Raw genomic sequence first — 17,500 nt, forward strand, 5'->3', positions numbered from 1 at the left:
TACGAGCAAATCGCTCGGATCAGCACTCGCACGAATCGCAATTATTGCCATGTGAGGTTCTCTCTCGCTCTCTCTCTCTCTCACTCTCTCTCTCTCTCTCTCTCTCTCTCTCTCTGTCACCATCCTCTCATCAAAACAGGCGATGCATCTGGAACTATTATTTCATTTTCTACCTGTCATATACGAGCACACGTAATAAAGATTAAAGCCGTCCGCTTTGCTGCACGAACAGAAATAAAAAAACGCAGCTCTTCTCGATAGACAGAGAAACGTGATTCCAAAAATCTATTATCGTTCTTCTGCTTTTTCTTATTCTTATTATTCATAAATCTCAATGCTCAACATTTTTGAGAAAAGAAAAAAAGTGTCCACTCACGAGAGTCGATAATTTCTGGAGTTCGGTAGCTGAAAGGTGGCGCATTCTTCATAAATAATAAAATAAAATATATAGAAATATAGATATATATTGCCTGGCATGAAGGCATCAAGGATGTTCTAAAAATGTATTTAAAATGTACATACAGATTTTGGTGCAATGAATTTCTTTTCTTTTTACAAGCGACGTCAAAACATAGAATTTTTTTTATTTTTTCATAAGCTATAATTCAGGAATAACTTTTTAGCATGAGAAGCGAATCGAATGCACACATTATTGAATTTTTTATTTTTTTTTTTATAAATAATTTTAGTATAACGTGTAGTTAAATTTGGATGTTGTGTAAATGTTGTGAATTTTTTATTCATGTTTTAATTTATTAATCCGAAACCAAAATAACTTTCACGATTACGCTTCTTCGATGGAAGTATTTCACACACCGGGGTGTTAGACAGAAGTTGTGTTTTTGTTGCATCGTATACACACACACACACACACACACACACACACACACACACACACACACACAGGTTCCGAGCAGGCAGACTCTTTGCTGCACTATTTGAAAATAATTTAAACAGATTCCTGCTCCCTCCTCCCTTCCCTTCCTCCCTCCATTCCTTGTCTTTTATTATTCTCTGTCCAATATTTATTCAAGACATGATTATAAACATCTGCCCTGGGTAGCTGTTTCATCTGCACAGGAGCCAAAAGGCCTGGAAATTTCACACACGGCCGCCAACGTGACCCCGGCTCCAACAGAGCACATGGCGCTTTTTTTTTCCCGTTTTTTTTTTTCCTTCTCTCCTCCCTGTTTCTATTTTTTTCCCCCACTCCCTCTCTCCTGCTCACTGCTTGGCTTCCTGTCTGTGACTTCTAAAAAGCACTGGAGGCCAGGGTTAATGGCCTTTCCAATCTCTGTGATAAGAATTCATTTTGTTCTATTACCAGCAGTTATCGGAGGAGGCTGCAGCATCACTTCAGCCGAGGGTTCAATCAATGGGAGGACCTAATGAAGTAACCAGCTGTAGCTCCATTTCCCTGCTCAGCTCTATCAGACAAATAAGACCTATCTGTCACCCATCTGTAGACCTGGTCTGGGAACCCTGAGACCAGCAGCCCAACACACATACACAAAACACACCTGAGCGACACACACACAAACACAAACACACACACACACAAGAAATCAATGTTTTGTAACTACAATACACACAATCACACACGTCTGCCCTTTTCTTTTCAACTAAACCTGATATAAAAAAGATGTGTTTTATTTAAATAGAATTATATACAAGCCCTAAAAAATAATACGAGACGCCGCTCTTCATAGGTTTGAACCCGCACTTCTTTGACGAAATGGAAAACACCGTTTCTTTCCTTCTCCAATGATGCAAACCACATGCTGAAATGTTGCGGCTCATTTTGTACGCTGTATTTTAAGACAAAAGCAATATGTTATTAAATTAGACTGTAATTATCTCTGGACGGTTATTATAATCACCGCTTTCCAAATGTATAAATATATATATATATATATATTGAGGCATCCTGGATGTTCATTTCATCATAACGTGGTTGGCTGTGGATTACCAGGAGCTCTGCTCTCGTCAGTCGCTCTGAAATAACGTACGGTGTTGTACATCACTCTGGACATGTCTAATATTTCTTTTTTTTTCACAGCTTCCACAAATGATTTGAAGTCTGAGATGTTACACAACGCTTGCATCATTTTATATATATATATATATATAAATCGCACATCCCGATCCACAACAAAATAGTTTTTATATTATTGAGGACGTCGGATTTTCAACCTATTCAGCAATAACAAGCGTTTTGACTGTGACGTGTCTTAATTATAATTGATATTTTGTATTTATATAATTATAATACTTTTTTTTATACTACATTGCTGCAAATTCTCGATTCTGATTGGTCGGAAGTTGTTCTGTCCAATCCGCATTCACGTTATACATGGAAGGAGTCTCCGGTTTTAGAGCTTTGAAATACTGTTTCATCTGTTTCTTAAACGTTCAAAAAATTTTAAATGTAACTGTTAATAGATAAAAATCTATTCTTTGATCATAAAAAATGCTGTGATATAATAGAAATTCGATACTTTAAGTTAACAGAAACTCTACCGTATTTTTTTCCCCCTAGAACAGCACATCCGAAATGTTTTATTTCAGTTCCTGGTAGGAAGCAAAGCATTAAAACAGAAAACAATAAACAAACGCACAGTTGATTCCCATTAACAGGTACATGCAGTTATTTTCAGGCGAAATAATGCAGGTCATTGCAGCGGTTATAACGGCTACTTCAGCAGCTGCCGTGACAGTAGATGTGGTTTTGGTCATAACCGCTACTATGAGAAAACTCCACATACACACTCATATACACACACACTTATATATATACACACACACACAGCGAAAGTTCAGTGAGTTCATGTTGTCTAAGTTCAGACCGGCTTTGATTTGAATTTACACGAGAGCAAAAAAAATAAAATCCAAATTACGAGCCAGAAGTAATTAGACTGCTCGGGCCCTGAATCAAACCAAATTCACAAACGTGGAGTTCATACCGTCTGGGAAAGATTCAGGGAAAAGCTGAGGAAAACGGTTGGAAGGACGGGATTCCGTAACTGCAGAGAAACGACGTTTCGCATTCAACCTCCGCAAAAACATGCAAAAAACAGCAAAAACAAGTCTATTTCATTACGGCCTAAACAATGTCATATGGCTCTCGGTGTCTCTAATAGACCCTGACAAAGGAGTACAAGCAGACATATGCTTTAAATAAATAAGATTAAGCTGATAGGCAGGGGCCACGGACGACGTTCAGTGTTCTCACTCCGCCTTTCTCTCGCTCTTTGTCTTCTCCTCATTTGTCTAACATGGATCGAGGAGCAGAAATGAGTGCAGATGGACTGCATCCAGCTGCTTGGAGATATAAAGCCTCGACGTAACTCTTGACGAAAAGTAAAAAAAAAGGAGAAGGAGAACGTATAAGAAATTAATGAGCGCCGGAGCAGTCGCGCTATATTGATTATTGCCTATTAAACCGCATCAATATCGCGTTTCTCCATCGAGTGCTGGGACACATAACGCAATTAACATCTACTACATGACTTGTTTTAAATGATATATGCCTTAGGAAAAAAAACAATGAAAATCCCCTCATGGGCACTTTGGCACCCGACTGTCAATTATTTCCATTTACAGCACACCAATTGTGGCTTATTGATTGCGTTTTAACAAAGTTGTTACAGGAAAAGAAAAGACAAGAAAAAGGGAGTAATGGAGATAGGGGTTGGGGTACGATACGGTACGGTACGGTACGCTACGTTAGCGTAGGGTACGGTACGATACGATACAGGTGGGAGACGTACGTGCAATTTGAGCAGATCGATATTTAAATGACCGCCTTTATTGATTTCGAATTAACTTTTAATTAAGACATCCGGCGGACTTTTAACTACAACACTTATCCAGCGAGTGTAAAATAAGGCAACGTTTTATTGATACCTTTAAACAGCAGTGGCCGTTTCGCCATCGATTCGGTCATTTGCGCTGCCATTGGTATGCAGCAGGGTCTAACTCTTCCTCGCTAACGGTCTCTCTCTCTCTCTCTCTCTCTCTCTCTCTCTCTCTCTCTCTCTCTCTGTCTCTCTCTCTCTCTGTCTTAGCCTTAAATAAATATATAACAGCCAGGATCCATCTCGCAGGACGGAGACGAGGAGATTAACCTTTATCCGAGCTGAGTCAAAGGCACGTTATCTGCAGGACTGTTCGGCTCGGTAATTACACATCCTCCGTGTTTGTAGGCAATCGACTTATAAAATAAATAAATAAATAAAAAGCACAAAACCAAAACAAAAGCTGTTTGGGCAGTCCAGAGAGGTGAGAACGAGCTCCCCGTTGGCCTAATCAGGTAACACACACACACACCTTTTGTTTTGGGGAGCTCATTGATGGATGAAATCTTTATCTGTATTATTGATCAGCTGGGTCTCTAAACTGTCTATCTCGGCTACTGGAATCTTTAACGAGATTGCCAACTAGAGTATATCAGTTAACATTTAATCAATGACATCTTAAGACATGGACGCTTTAAAAAGGCAGTGTGTTTTCCTCCTGCTCACAACGATTAGAGAGGATCGCTTCGAACAGATCAGCCACCTCCAGTGCACAGAGAGAAGCAAAGGCCACTGGCCTTTTAAAGCAGGCGTGTCGATATGTATAAATACCTGCAGGGCGTGGACTGCAAACAAACAAACAAAACAAAACAAAAAAACACTAGCAGATGCAACAATCTTCTTCTTCTCGCACGCTGAAAAACTCACGCTAGCAGATTATGAGGACTTGAACGACACGACGGCAGCATGTCTGAGGTCTAATCCGCATACAGGCCGTATTCGTGTATAATTCCTTGCCTCCTTTGGTGCACCGAGGTGCAGCAAGCCGAGCGTGCAATCCATTAGCTTCCTGTTTGGATCGTGTGTTGTTTATGCAGCGTCCCTGCACGCTCCCCCCTTCCCCTCTCTCTCTCTCTTTCATTTCTCTTTCTCCTGGCCCAATTAAGCCCCGTGTTCGTCACAGTGGCCCCGGCGTCTGCCACTCACGCTCAGACCGCGACGCCTCTGGCCACTACAATCATTACCTATTCATTTGCTCGCCTAAGCCGTCCCTCGGAGCAAAAACCCGAGCGAGGCTAATTATGTAAAACATTAGTAAAGCCACAGCCTGCAGATTTCCCATCTCCTCCACTCCTTCTCCGACATTCAGTCCCGACTTTAACGAGTTCCTTCGACGAAGCTTCCTGGTGAACCCAAAGTCTATCAAAGGCCAAATGTCAGGAATCAGCCGAGAGATGATTCTTTTCTTTCAGCAGAACATCTGGAAGTGTTTTACTCCCCTTATACCACAGCGATTTGCCAACACGCCCGACGCACAACACCATGTTTATTTACTATACGCTATACTACCTAATCCTTTTATGGTTACATTTATTTTTGGGGAAAAAACGAGTTGCTGTTAACACTTATGTTAAAGTAGCTATAAACAGTCGGTGGGCTCTGGGGGGGGTGGAGCCCTGATACCGGAGACTCCTTACCGTGAAATGATAAATAAATGTTTCGAAAAACGATGTGGAATTTTGCAAACGCGTCGATTATTAGGATTAAACAACACGCGGGTCAGAGAATCGCGGCGCATCGTAGACCTTCCCGTGAAAACATCATGACAGCTTTAATCAGGGCGGTGTTTAATTTAAGAATATCACACACCATCTCTTTCTGATTTGCATTTGTCACAATTACAGGAAGACGATCGCACGGGCGCTGCCACATAGACAGAGACAGAGAGAGAGAGAGAGAGAGACAGAGAGAGAGAGAGAGAGAGAGAGAGAGAGAGAGAGAGAGAGAGAGAGAGAGAGAGAGAGAGAGAAAGAGAGAGAGAGCGAGTGTGTCCTCGTCCAGGTTCGTCCCGGCGCCTCCAAATAAAGGCACTCGAGTGTGAATGTGACGCTGGAGACCTCACTTCCCCCAACATCTAATCACACAACACAATCATTTGGCATATATTATGACAGTAGCAATTACACGAAGGTGCGTGACACCATTATTGCCATTTGCCGGAGAGATGATTATGCTAATAGAGAGATGTATGGCAGGTGGCACACACACTGGCAGCTGCCAGAATGTCTGGCTTCCTGACTCTCACACACACACACACACACACACACACACACACACACACACACACACACACATATATATGAACGCTTAAATCCATCCAGTCCCAAGATATGTAATTAGGCTCCAGTTCGATGTCGGAATTCCTCAAGACTTCAAAAAAGGATGAAACGGGAAGACGAGCGTGTCATGCATCTGTCCAGATGCTGATGTAGTAGTGATGAGTTTTTCATGCTGGTGGCTGCTTTAAAAATTTCATCAGCGATGCACATAAAACGCAGCTGCTTCCAAGTGTGCGAAGGCGTTCATTAATGTTCATTACTACCTGCGCCTGCAATTACAGCGTCTGCTACTGGCTGCGGTGCTCAGACGACGGTTTCAAACGCGCTTCGCTTCCACGTTTCCGACTTAATTAGTTTTGTTGGGAAAATTGTTGCGGAGCACAAGCGCGGGAACTCGAAGGTTTTAATAAGCAGGAAACGGGTTCTCGGTGAACAGAAAGAAGATGGTGCATAGGTATCTTCTTTTGTCCTTACATCAATTCCATGACATGAGGTATCCGTATAATCGAAGACCTGGCCAAGCTTCAGTAGCTTCACACGCTTTTTTTATTTTTGATTCTTTTGTCCGAGCTCGGCTGAAAAGGGAACCCCTGTCTCAATTTTCCCAGCATCCACTCTGATGGGGGAAGCCCTCTTCTCACCTCTGCATGGAGCCTGCCTCTACATGAAAGCCCTGGAGATCCCTGCCAACGAAAATCAATGTATGGACGTTCAGAGCAGTTTTCAAGGTTTTGTAAGACAAATCTTCGGAGCATGAGCTGGTTTAGTGCTATTGAGCCGGGTTTCGATCAGCTGGCCCGGGTGAATAACGCGGAAGGGGCTTGCTCACTTTACCAGCTCTCGACAGAACGAAATAAACCGGAGCATCTGTTTAACGAACGCAACCTGGCGATAAGCTCTCTTAATCTGACGTCTCATCTGGGGCCGATCTGGAGCGATCCTCACAAAGCTCGTTGTATCTCCTGCACATTCTTCGGCTAATTAGGAAAGCGCCGTGATTAACGATTTAAAAAGGGAGCCTATTGTCTAAAATCGTCATGGGAGCTGGAATTGAGACGTCACATGGGCGCCACGATGAGCTAACGAATTAAATCAATAACGAAGTCCGCGTACGATGTTTTATAACCCGGGTTACGAGAAAGATCCAGCACAAACAGGATTATTGTGATGCGCCGTAATTAAAATAATGCAACTTGACGTCGTTTATAAAGACAGCACTTGGTGCGTCTCAGGGGAGACGTTGCACGTATACAATCCCTGTCTGTCAGCTCGGGTTTTTTTCCAGGTAATTAACTTTCCATTGTTTTGTGGCAATTAAAGAAACATCAGTTCTTATCATCGGCCTGAAGTGGATTCTCTGTGTTACTGGTGTGTGTCTGCTTTCTTTCGGATGAAGCTTGTGAAGATATCGTGTTCATGAATAGCACAATTCAGGGTGTGTGTGTGTGTGTGTGTGTGTGTGTGTGTGTGTGTGTGTGTGTGTGTGTGTGTTATATGGCAGACAGACTAACAGAGAATGAGAGAATGAGAGAAAGAGAGCAAGAGGATTCAATTTCAGATCGCTGATTATTTCTCCATCTTCTCTTCTTTTCCATGCATGCCTAAAATCTGGAGCGTCTACTCCAAGCAAGTCGGTCTCCGTTCTCTCCGTTTCTTTCCAAACACCCATTACACCCTCTTACTTCTCCAGTGCTTCCTGAAGAGTGCCATCTCCTCAAGCTTAAATAGCAGAAAATTGCATTGCTTTTCCTCGGCCCATCTCCTCCATTTCTATTAACCTGCTGGAGAACAGAAGTGCACAGTCCTGCTGGTGTGTGTGTGTGTGTGTGTGTGTGTGTGTGTGTGTGTGTGTGTGTGTGTGTGTGTGTGTGTGTGTGTGAGTGTGAGTGTGTGTTTGAGAGATCGGCTGATGGGCCGCTGATGGTCCAGGACGAGTTACTTCCTGTTCTTCCTGGCACTCCTGGACATCATATGAACCCTTTAGAAACATCAGGAATTATTACTCTGAAGCCTCTTTCGAGTGAGAATTTAACGTCTGTTAGTGGAGATGGGATTGTGGGGGATTTACACGAGCCAGGACTCACTTCTGGGATGACACTGTTGGTTATCTATGACTTTAGGAATGTGTCCTTCACCGTGTATCCTCAGCAGACTCAAAAATCGCTGATGTTAATCCCATGTCCCTGTTTCTGGCCCAGTCTTGTCATTGGTTTATGTCCTGAGTGAGTGTGTGTGTGTGTGTGTGTGTGTGTGTGTGTGTGTGTGTGTGTGTGTGTGTGTGTGTGTGTGTGTGTGTGTGTGTGTGTGTGTGTGTGTGAGTGTGTGTGTGTGTGAGTGTGTGTGTGTGAGTGTGTGTGTGTGTGTGTGTGTGTGTGTGTGTGTGTGTGTGTTCTTAATGATGATATCTTCACCTTTCCTTGTCTCACTCCAATTGTTAGAGCATAGAGAATGATATATATATATATTTAGAACCCTGAGGAACGTGTGAATTGTGTGATCTTCCAGAACTTCGTGCGTTTAAATGAGGTGACGATAAAAAAAAGATTTTGTGGCTTCAGAAATCCATCTGCAAGAATTTTTTTTTCTTTGGTTTTACGCCGCTCCGGTTGGTGACAAGGCGATGATATAGAAGAGGTCGCTCCAATAACACGAGCGGGCCTTGTGTAAATTTACTGTGATGGCAGAGAAAGAACAGGCCTCGCTCGATCCCCTCCCCACCGCCCTCCTCTTTCTGGTTCTTTTTGTACAGAGTTATTATAGGAAGATAAAAGCAACGGCAGTGTTGTGACATGAGTCCCTGTTAGCATTGGGCTGGAAAGAGGGGAAGATGAAAGAATGTCCTCGTGAAATGATGATTGCTCACGCGGCCCTGATTTTCTCCTGGCTTTAATCTCCTGGAGCACTCAGATTTTCCTCCGTGTCACGCTGGGCCGGCCTGACCGAGCAGACCCTGGAGCGGACCCTGGACTTCCGGGCATCTTTCCTTTCGCTTCATCTGTAAACAATGGCGTATTACCGCCGTTTTATTACGCAAAGGCCGCTGTGGCGTTTCTCTTGCGCTGATGAAGAAAGTTGAGAGCTGATTAAACTGACAGGATAACAGGGGAACCGGTGCACTTTTATCAAGTGCCGTCTTTCACTACGGCAAAAGAACAACATGCCATAAGCATATTGGAGTGGCGTGTGTGTGTGTGTGTGTGTGTGTGTGTGTGGGGGGGGGGGTTGCCAGAGAGATACCTATTTCTGAAGCGAGAGGCGATTTGGTAATGAACCTTTCAATTGGCTCGTGGGATAATGCATTCTGACTGGTGCATTAATTACTCGGTAACATCCCATCAAAATGCAAATGCAGCACTTGACCCACCAGAGTGTCGTGCTGGCTGTTAACTCGCAGTTGTTTCAGCATAAAAACCTCTGTTTTCTTTGATCAAACTGGGCACAATTTCAACACTGGTTGATGGGTGATGGTGCAGAAGTTTCCTCTCTGGTTCTGCCGCAACATGATCTGACAAACTAAAGACACTGAAGTAATGGGGTTCCCGGAGAGACAGAGACACAAGCTGGAGGACAGAGGCCCGGGTTTTGGGTTTAGAGGAAAGATACATTCAGGGTGTTAGTAAACGTCACCTTTAAATGCCTGGCATTTTATATCCAAAAGTTTGTGGACACCTGACCATACGAATGGTATTAACATTTAGTCTTCATTCGCTGTTATAAGAACCTCCACTCTTCTAGGAAGATGTTACACTACATTTTGTGTGTGCAGTCGCCATTCACATTCATCCCAAAGGTCTTCGATAGGGTTTGGAGCTCTAAAGCAGGAGATCATCCACTCTTCTAACCCATGCAAAGCAGATCTTAGATGGAGTTGGCTTTGTGCACAGGGGCACTGTCATGCTGGAAACAGGTTTGGTCGAAGGTGAAATCTTGTGCCACCGCATCCAAAGATCTCATACGCAATTGCCAAATGAACGGGCGTCTGAATACTTTCACACGCACAGTGTGCGATCTGACGCCTGAATAATGAGGGGAGAGTTGACGTGTTTTTTAAGACGAGGGTTAAAAAGGGTTTTGAGAACGAAACGCCGCTGTGTTGCTCCACTTTTGTAAAAGCGGTGGATGATTAATAGTGTTTAGTTCATGGCCTCAAATGAGAACTAATTCTTTATTATTGGCTCGGAGTAGACCAGGCTTCAAGTGCGAAGCGTTTTGTTTTTACTCTGTAGAAGATCATACACCAAAAACACGTATTATAGCAGCGTTTCTAACCTCGTTCTTGTTCAGAAAGGAACGCTGGAGACCTGGAGGAAACCCTGCTCAGGGATCAGGTCTTGCCTGGTTAACATCTCGAGAGCTAAAGTGGATCCTGGGAAATAAAGAAAGGGAAAAAAAAAATGCTCTTGATCGTACTGCTGCCGCGTGCGTGTGGTGAGAATGTTTCTGTACACTATACATTATGCAAATTCCTCCAGCACACGTAGACACAGCGGGATAATAATCAGCAACCCCGTTCGCTAATCGCCGAGTTTAACACGCCGCGGTGTTAGCTCGCCCGAGCGTCTCCCGTGTGTACGCGTGAGACACGCTTCATTTCGGATCAGATGTAATAACAGGACGAAATAAAACCACTCCTGCCCAGATGGAGCCTTGGAAAGGACGTGGACACACACACACACACACACACACACACACACACACACACACACACGCATGCACGTGTAATATAAAGGCTTTAGCAGTGCAGAGACGTGTGGACATGGTTGAGACGTACAGGTAAATGGTAACAGATAAATTCTAAGGCTATGGCGAGATGATGGAATCACGCAGGAATCGTCAAAGCGCTGATCCTAACAGCGGACTAACTTCTTTTCATTTACACGCATTAGCAGAGTTCAAACGTGCCACCAGACACGAGCGAGTTCCCCAGGTAACTCCTAAAGCAGGCTGCATAATGGCTCCCCACAATGCAAGCAATTTGGAAAAATAAGACGGAAGGAGGGAGTGGTGTAGGAATGATATTATCCAGATGTTTTGTGTAAACTGGGAGCAAAAATACATTGTGGCACAGCTGGGCTGAGGGTCACCTATCGAGAATTAATGGCAAAACAATGTTTACGGATTCACAAACAGGATGTGAAATACAGGAAACCGGACAAAGTGACAAAGTGAATTGGCTGGAATATGGTCGCTTTCGGACATCAGAGTTATGGCGCATATACACCTGGTTAGGAAACCCTGGTTGTGGTACATGAGTCGTGACTGTTAAGAAGTTCAAAAGGACCGGAGCATTAAGTATGACCCGTAAGAGAGTACGCCCTCCTGTGGGAAGAACAGATGGAAGGCCACAATTATGAAAAGAAAACTACAGAAATGGTGATTGGTGGCTTTTGTTCAGCTGGAAGAAAGACTCTGTAATCTCTGTTGATTAGGAACTGGAAAGTGGAGACCATGTGCTGCTGTTTCATTTTATTAGGGATTTTCTGTAGTTACCAGGTCCTGGATGGTGTCATGGGAGCAGACGGTGTCAGAAAAAACACATGGAAAAGCTCGCGTGCGAACAGTACGAGGAGGGAGGATAACATAACGTTTTTACATAACGGAGTTGAGTCCGATGCACTAAATGAGTGCATTGAGTTGAAATTCCCAGCTGTATCCGCTCTGAACCCGGGTTAAGCTGCAAAACGCAAAACGGTTAGCGACAATAAGGCAAGGCTAAGAATAATCAATACCATGCTATCAATCCTGCACTTTCTTACACTGATGGAAAAGGACAAGAGCAAGATGAGGAGAAGAGAGAACTGGAAGCACGGCCCCCGTGCCAAAAACAACACGGAATAAAAGTGTCGGTCAAAGAAAGAAAAAAAACCCCGGCAAAATCGGTGCAGGATTATTGAACCTGGAGCATTTTCAGAACAAGCAGGTAAACAAATATAAAATGCTTCCTGAGGCCTCTGTGCATCGAGTACACGGACAATGAAGTGAATATCGGTGAGAAGAAAGGACAGGAGGAAGAAAGGATGCTGTGATGGCCGGAGTCAGGACTAATTACTCGCAGGCACAGCATTGGAAGAGGGGGGCGCTAACTTTAGCCTGACACCTGAACGCCACGGCCGTCAGTGGCCCCTGAGCCTAATCGCGAGTGATAGGACTTGGGCTCTGCGCTCTGGGAGAGATGATCGCTAATGACAGGGGTGTGGGACACACACAACACACAACACACACACACTACCGGTCAGCAGTGTCCGAGCGGAAATCCGTCCGCATCGAGACACGTTTATTTGAACACCGTTCCGGACTCGTATGGCTCTAGGCGATCGCTTAATTGTCGCTCGGTGTCGCATGTCTTTGTGTTCGACGCGCTTTGAGAAAACCTTGTATCTTTTAATGCCCTCTGACAGTTCGCTATGTACTATCTGCTGTGGTTAGTGTCAGTGGTGGCGCTGTGCAATTATAACGCCCAGACGCAACTCTCTTGTCTGAATAAGTCGGTGCTGCTGCTGTTGCTGCTATCACTAATTCCTCAACTGCTAACACTCGACCCATTTCCAATCAGCGCTTACACCTTCCCTGGTCATGTGATCTGTGCTTTAAACCGTCTATAAACCTTTTGTCAGCGGCCCACCATTCACACACTAAGCTCGGCTTATTGTTATTGTTCGCCCCAGAACAAAAAAAGGATATGCCTTTTTTTTTTTTTTCCTTTTTTTTTAATATGCGTAAATAGAGGCTGCCATTGCGCTGCAGCTGCAGTCGCTTCTAAAGGTATCACGTTCCCACATGTCTGAAAGAGGCGCTTTAGAAATTCGCTACCTGCTCTTCAGCAACTACAAAGGCGCGGACGGAAGGGGGGAGGGGGGAACGAGGGGGGAAAAAAAAAATCAAATACCTTTTTCATGGGTGGAATTAATACGCATTAGTATGCAAAGGAAAGCATCCCGAGGATCCAAAGGAGAGCTTTGTATCACAAATAAGCATAAATGGCTGCAGTCAGGTATGTTAATGTGGATAATCATTGCAATTTCTGCAAATTATAACTGTCAGTGGGCACAAACAGACTATGAAAACATGAGGTAACAATTTAGCTTTTGTGCTGCGCCGTTTCCAAAAGTGGGATCTTGGCGAAAAAAAAGCTAAACAGCCTAAAAAGCGAGACTCAGCCCTGAAACATGCTTTTTTTTATTTTTTTTTTTTTATAAATAGTTTAAGGCTGGCCATTTTCAAAAATAATTTTGGACTTTCTGCACACAAAAACCACAGAGTAATTATAATACAGTTGAGCGGGAAGATTATTCAGAAATGACTCAATCTTGAACCGAAGCCATCTCTGACTTTCTGGTGAGTTTTGTGAAGAAAAAAATAAAAAATAAAAACACTGACCATATGATATGAAAAACGATTCGCCTGTTGGGTATTGTCTCCATTTAATGATACAGTAATATAAACTCTTTGGCCAGCGACAGCTCTCCTGGGACAATTTACGTCCCTGGGATCAAAGCCTGTCTTGGCACATAAAGCTCGTGCCAATCGTTTCCACTTTCCCATGGCCCTATTTCTAGAAAAGGGAGCGAGAAACTTGTTTAGCCTTTTGAGGACCCGTCTAACATGGTGTTATCGATGTTATTAATGGCTCGAAGCCAACTAGAATACATCGCTATGCCACAGCGTGTTCCTGTTCCGGATGCCATCCTCTCGAGACGCTCAGACGAGCAAGAAAAAGCAATCGCTCGGGTCTTTGTAGCTTCAGGAGGAGCTTGTGGCTCGGTGCAAAGTGCCCTCAGGTAAAAAAAAAAACAGTGGGACGTATATATAGGGGAGGCGAAGAAAGTCAGAAGCCTCGCGCTCGTCTCTAATCACAGCGTCCACTGTTCATTCCCGCTTTGTGCGAGGAATCAAAGGAAAATGGATGCCCTTGCATTAGTACATCACCCATGGCTAACAGAATGATGAGACCGATTTGGCCGCATGTCATATCTTACACTCCGCTGCCTGCCAGCCCATTTCGGTCCATGTAATGGTCACAAATTATGGTTACAAACCCTGGAAAACACTGTCTGGGGAGATGAACTTCAAATCTTAAAAAGTAACTGCTGTAATTGCCTGTGCCTTGGTTAAAGAAGAAAAAAAAAAAAACAGAACTATTAAAATGACATCCGTGTCGTCGGATTAAAACGCAGAAACGAAAAATGAGCGAATAAAAAACCAGCCTGGACTTGGAGAAGGAAATTAGGGCGTGTAAGCCACGGAGGATGAAGGGACGTTTTACAGGGACTGGAACGGAATCAGCGTTCACGCTGTAGCTATGGAAACCAAAGTCACCAAGCAACTCTAATGCTATGGTGGGTGTTTCTGTTCTGTACAAGTCTCGAGCGCAGAGTAACGTACAGTACAAAAAAAAAAAAAAAAAAAACGTCTACGTTTCTTCGAATTCGCTGAATATCGTCGTTATCCGGCGTAAATAAAATGTCTATTTTGGTCTTGGCACACGCTGTACAGCTTTTTTTTCTGTCGTACTTAAAAGTCCTTATTCTTTCCGTAGACGCGCACACACAGATGAGAAACACATCACATCGCCCCATTAATGTGTGTTGTTGCCCTACAGCTGCTATGTAAATGGTCCTCAGTCCAGTGCTGCTAAATTGGCCTGGTTTTTTAGAAAGCTCCTCAAGCATTATCACTGAGGAACGAAAGGCTTTTAGAGCTGCAGCATTTAAAGAATCGTTCGTCTCCGAAGTCAGCCCCGGCCCTTTGTCTATAAGCATAAGCGTGAGCCAAACAAAGCCGTCCTCTTCTTTCTCCTGTTCTAATATAGGCGGGGGGGGGGGGGGGTTTACTGTGATGGCTGAGGAGGGAGAAAGAGAGAGAATAGGGTAGAGGGGTAGAACGTAAAAGGTGGAAGGGGCTCTTAGAAATAATTACCTCCATAAGATCTCATCTCCACTCGCACAGACATGGCAAAAAAAACGGAGACGCAACCAAAGGATGCAAAAAGCCCTCTGCTGTAACATGGGGCAATTTACAGTCAAGCTACAGGCCAGAGAAATGGCTTTCTTCTTCTACAAAACCTTACAATTACACATCTCTCGTTCTTCTCCTCGGCCTTTAAGGATAACACACACCAAACCCCTTTTTCGAGGGAGAGGATGAAATATTTATGCGCCGGTTATTTATTCGGTGCAGAACGTTTCCCGTATATATAAAAGGAATGATTTCATCTTCGGGGTCATTATTTGTACCGGGCGAAGGTGCTGTAAATTTTCTATAAGAGCCAATCGAGTAATAGTTTATAATAATTATCATTGTTGTTTCTATAGTAACAGCACATTTATGCTAAATTTGATTGCGTGCAGGCTTCTGCGAAATTTGAGACAATGTCTGTTGTGAAAAGCGCTATACAAATAAACTTGACTTGACTTGACTTGACTTCTGTAAATGGACGTCTATGGAAGGAGTCTCCAGTGCCAGTGATTAGATGTGATTTCTGTCTTCTGCTTTCTGAGTAACGACAGGCCACATTTCATATGTTTTCAGGAATAAATACAGGAAAATAATCAACAGTGCGAGTTCATCTTCATCACACCACCGAGAAATCTTTTTTACTGCAAACATTACACCAGTATAGAGGTCTGGAGTTCTCAGACAAAACGGCACATCGGGGGTCAGAACGACGTTTTTTTGGCACAGAGCGCCACGTTTTACACGTTTTTTAACGGGAGGGACTTTGTATAGCACGCCCGTGTTGAAAGTGAGCGCGCGGGGAGCCGCATGCACCGAGCTTAGATTACTGCGATTTACAAATGGGGAACTCCACTTCAAAAAAACATGTTTAACCACATCACCCCCCTCGTCTCCTTTCCAAATTCTCAGCTTCATGATGTTTACCTTGTGTAAATGATGAGTCTTGTGGGTCACGGGCCGGGCGAATTACGCTCGCTCTGGGAGATCTGGCAACGCGGGTTCTGAGGACGCCTGCTCTCGCGCTCGCTCTTTAGACGAGAATATTACCGTACGCCCAGGGAGCTGAGTGAGAGCTAGCGCTCTGGCCTAGTTGCTCTCGTTTGGCTAATTTAGCACACAGGACTGGAGACATCACATTCATTATCTCACACTCTGCTGCAGACTGAAATTAGAAGACTGTCTGGACCGGGTATGATCAGAAGAAGACAAAGAGGTAGATGAGCTTCATTTTCGGGAACGTGAACGGACTCCTTTTAGGTCATCAAAAAAGGTCTTTTATCTGTGTCTGAGTCTCTAATGGAATTTATGCTGTAGGTATTGAATATAATATAAAACCCCAACTCGTACGCAGACGCCGATATTCCCAAATAGCTTCATAACGATTTGTATCAAAGCCACGAAGCTGCTTTAAAGGAGAAATAAATATACAGGTCAGCGTTTAAATGAATATTTTTTTTTACCCTCCTATATGAAACCGACTAACGATCAGAAAGTGCTAAACTCAGGAGTTATACGCGAGCAGCCCAACAAACGCCTTTAACACCCAGCTGTAATTCTGCGCAGGCCAAAATGTTGCTTACTCCAGGACCTCGTGCTGGAGCTCAGCCACAAATTACTGCCATCAGCCACAGGCAGTTCGCCCAGTCGCTCAACAGAACAGGCGCCAGCCTCATCTTTCTCCCCTTCCAGACACGTCCGTGTAGCTTCTCCTTCATATTTACATGTAGTCATCATGTATAGGGAGATTCATCTATTGTGTTCACAGGATGAAAACTTCCTTCATGGTGAACTTCAAACGCTGAGATTATGGGGTTAAATTACTTAAAAAATCTGCCTCCTACTAAGAGCAGGGGCAATAAAAAATATATAAAAAATTAACACCCCTCCCTTCACCCTCCACCCCCCTTTTGCCCTTTGTTCAAGGTTCGTACTGATTAGAGCTGCGCTCTCTTGGCTCGAAACTTTGGGAACATTTGTGCGGAATCAAAACATTTCACTGTAACAGCAGTAGCCGCTTTTGTGTCTGTCTTGAATTGCGTGAGGAAAAGCAACACGTGAGGAAGTCCTAACATTTCTGGGGTTTGTTCTCTTGTTTGAGGAATAAATTCGAGACGAGTCTTCGGGTTTAAATACGTTAACAACCGTCTCGGACTGGGAGGGAAAGTAAAAAAAAAAAAAAAAAGAAAAAAAAAGCACACTATGAAATGCATTCTGGGAATTTCTGAAGGAGTAAAAAAAAAAAATAAAAATAAAAATTGCATAGAAAAGTAGCGCATCTGAGAAAATACGCTCCGTCAGTGTTTCTTCGTTCGGGTCAAGAAAATGGATATGTAAAAAACGAGGCAGGTTTTTGTGGCGTCAAATTTTAAGGATTTAAAACAGTGTAAAGGAAACAGGAGGATAATGTAA

General features: G+C 43.7%; 1 protein-coding gene across 3 annotated transcripts in view; it reads right to left on the minus strand.

The window, feature by feature from the left end:
* The window catches only part of zfhx4 (zinc finger homeobox 4), a 75,407-nt gene that overhangs the window by 19,808 nt on the left and 38,099 nt on the right, over positions 1-17,500 (minus strand). The window lies entirely within an intron of this gene.

The sequence above is a fragment of the Silurus aristotelis genome (assembly GCF_946808225.1).
Source record: "Silurus aristotelis genome assembly, chromosome: 25".
NCBI lineage: Eukaryota > Metazoa > Chordata > Actinopteri > Siluriformes > Siluridae > Silurus > Silurus aristotelis.